Here is a 3,841-nt window from a genome sequence, read left to right as displayed (position 1 = left end):
GTTAAACGAAATAGGTAAAGACCAAAAGACCCCTGAATTAACTGCTGTTGGAGTGATCGACGGACTAGACCTACGGTCCGTCAATCAATCGACGGTCCGTCGATTGGGTCCGTAGGTCGAGTCTACCCGATAGGGCTTCACTAAAACGAGCATAACTTTTTACTCAGAGGTCGGAATTAAGCAAACTCGGTGGCGTTGGAAAGATAATTCAATTATCTATCATACCATAGGTCATGGGACACACTATTACTTTTGTGCTAAAATTTATGACCATCTGAAGTTGACCCATCAATAATTTTCAGCTAACTGACTGCTGACCCTCATCTACGGTCAGACCTACGGACCGTGGATCGAATGACGGTCCGTGCTGGTTGACCGTAGTTTGTGTCAGAGGCTGGGTAAGGGAAGTCTCGATCCACGGACACAGACCACGGACCGTGGTCTGATCTACGGACCGTGGGTCTGTCCGTGAGTCGGGACTTAGCCAATTTTCTGAGCTGGGTATGGGAGGGGTTTCAGTGTTGAACCACGGACCACCAGCACGGGCTGTGGTCTGACCTACGGTCCGTGGGTTGCACCTGAAACTTCTCAAAATCTGCATTTTTGGTCGGTTTCAAATACGGGGTGTTACAATAGAGGTAGGGCAAACCCTACCTCTTAAGCTTGAAAAATATCTTTATTTTACTAAGTTTTTGAAAAAATACTTAAAATAAATAAAGACAAATATAAATCCCTTGAAAATAAATTAACTTAAAGCACCTAAAATAATTTATAAAGAAAGTAAACTTTATTACAAAAATGATCAGGTGAAGAGATGGTAAAATCATTTAAAATATAACAAAAATGGTTAGTCTTTTAGGGGATTAATTAAATTAATTAACATTAGAGTCAAAATAAATTACAATCATTTAATCAAACAATAAGGAGAAAAGATTCCTAATTTTGATCAGAAATAAATCTGATAGGCCCAATCTCAGTTTCTGTCCACCTGGGCTGAGATTTAGGCCTTTCTGCTGCTGTTTTGTCTTTGGGCTTTGGCCCATTTTCGTTGTATATATTCATTGTATATAGTTATTGTATATCACTGTATCTATGTGTATACAACCCTGCATTTCAACTCGTTTTGCTTTCCTTGTAGTTTAGTTTCCTTTTCTTGTACATCAACTTCCCATTCTCGAACAACATTTAAGGCTGACTTCGATAAAAGAGTTTGGGCTTTCGTAACCCATCAGAAATGCAAGGAGAATGGATTTGGGTCCAACTTGGACTCCATACGAATTCACATGTAAAAAAAGTAAAGAGGAAAGAAATAACGAGAATAATCCAAGATTATCATTAAGCAATTTTACCAATAAAAAAACGTGGATTCATCGAACTTTTGCACATACGAAGGTATTAATTAATCGAACAACGACTAGAACAAACAACTAAAATGCATACTCAAGAACTTCACTGGAAACATCGCCATGAACTAATGGATATGAATCAATTTTAAATAGGATAAGCATTTGAACATTTGTGGGAAGAATTAAAAATGCATAATGGATAAGCTAATGAATCACGACCAAATTTTCCTATTTACAGTACCTCATGGTGCAAATTAGTAGCAGCGAAATGCTACAAACCAGAGTTACATCAAACAACAATCACTCATTGAAATATTCATGGCAACATTATCAACTCAGCCAAACAACTAAAATTGAACTTAAAATTAGGATTTCCCCAAGAGAGAAATGATAAACAATCTTAAGGGAGAAAAAGATGTATCTAGGGTACTGCTATTGGAAACATACATCTCAATCCATCAAATGTAATCTATAATCTTCGAAATAATTCAACAAGAAGTTCATGTATGTTGCCACGTGATACTAAATGTGGCAGATCATGATATTGTCAAATTGTAAACTATAGAACCTCGAATCAACTAATAATCATACATTATAAAGAAAACGGAACCATTGATTATTTCCTTAACCACGTAAAGAGTGCATATGAACGAGAAAATCTTGTTGAAGACCAATCATGAGATACTAAGCTATAACGAGTAGTAAAGAAACAAAGCTTAGACGACTACAAAAAGGGAGATTTAAACAAACACGAGTCTTGAAATTAATTGACCTTAGATCAGAACAGAAACAAGTTTTAGTTTAAACGAGCAACAAGAAAATGTTGAACTAGAGCAGAAAAGTGAACAACGACTATGAATTCAAACAAACATAAATCTCAAAACATGATTGAGGAAAGTTCTTAACATAACACAAATCTAAAATAATGATACATAGACCTAGGCTAAACCACATGAATCCTTATACTCGCCATGAAACAGCAACCAAACTCAAACAAGAAAGCAAATTACAACAAAGCGTAATCAACAGATACTTACGAAATCTACAAGAAACATAATATAAAATAGCAGAGACATTCAAGAAGCTGACTTAAAAGTAAGGACTAAAACAGAGCCAAGAACACTTAAAAACAAGAGACATAGAATAACTAGGAATTAAATAGAACAAAATTAAGAAAAGAATTTACCTCTTTTTGGACAGGAAACTTGAACTAGAGCTGCTGGAGACTATTCCACCACCAGTGAGTTCTTCCAACGAGAACATTCGAAGTCAACGAAGATAAAATCCAAAGAAACTTCAACTCAAACTTTCGTTGTTGTCGAAATGTAGAGCATTTTGATTTTCTGATGTTATTTCATGAATCTTTTGTGGTGAAAAAAGATTGTAAAGAAAACTTTTGGAAGAAGAAAGGGGTTTTATAGAGGGGGTTTTTGGGTTCGAATTTTTGGGGGGAAATTGGATAAGAATTATGGAATTTTTGAATTCCAATTCTTCCATGGACGAGGGACAACTGGTTCTTTGTGACAGTTGAAGCTGATGTTGTATGCTGCTGGGTCTTGAGCACGTTAGAATATTGAAGAGAAAAAAGGATGGGTCGAACGGGGCGGGTCGGTTTTGGTGTGTTTGGTGGGCTACTAAGTGGGGTCTTTTAGGATTGGGAAAACTACATAAAAGGGCCATAAAATCTAAAATAATTACAAGTTTTGGTGTGTTTGGTGGGTTGATTGAAAATGGCCCAATCTCGATCTTAAATTGGGGTTAGGGTGAAGTAAAAAAAGTTAGTTATATTAGCACTTACGCTCAAGAAATGGACAAATGAGTTAACAATTTAGCCATTCGAAATTAAAGTTGTAGCTAAATTGATTAAATTTAGTAAATTCGGCTACAATTTAAATAGGACGAATTAATATAATTAACTAACAAGCTTCTTAATCTTAACGAAATGGAATAATTAACTTAAATTTAAAATAATTAATTTAAAATTATAACCATAATGTGAACTAAACTAAATTAATGAAATATTTAACTTAAATAAAATCTTTTCGAGATGATTTTTGAATATTCAAAACATCTATTAATTATATAAACAATTATATAAAATATATTTATTATGTGAAACTTATAAAAATGACTAAATCACTTTGAAACTTGAAAAAAATATTTTGAATTTTTTATAAAATTAATTATTTCAAATCGTTTGAAACTAAAGAAGCTTGAAAATTAATTTATATCGTGGAGGGTCAAAATTAGGCATTGTTGACACCCAATTTTGGCTCTCCACATTTAACTAAATTAATAATGATAATAATAATAAAATACATATGTTATGAAATTTTTTTCGCAGGAATACAAAAATTTTAATTACTTATTTGACTTGATCAATTTATTTCTTAAATGTTATTTCTTATAAAAATTAAATATATTATATTACTACTTACTTTCTCATTTATTTTTTTATAAATGTTGTTCTTCTTAAGAATTGAATCTATTTTATA

This window comes from Solanum tuberosum, unplaced genomic scaffold (genome assembly GCF_000226075.1).
Source record: "Solanum tuberosum cultivar DM 1-3 516 R44 unplaced genomic scaffold, SolTub_3.0 scf00180, whole genome shotgun sequence".
Taxonomy (NCBI): domain Eukaryota; kingdom Viridiplantae; phylum Streptophyta; class Magnoliopsida; order Solanales; family Solanaceae; genus Solanum; species Solanum tuberosum.
This window is presented reverse-complemented; position numbering follows the sequence as displayed.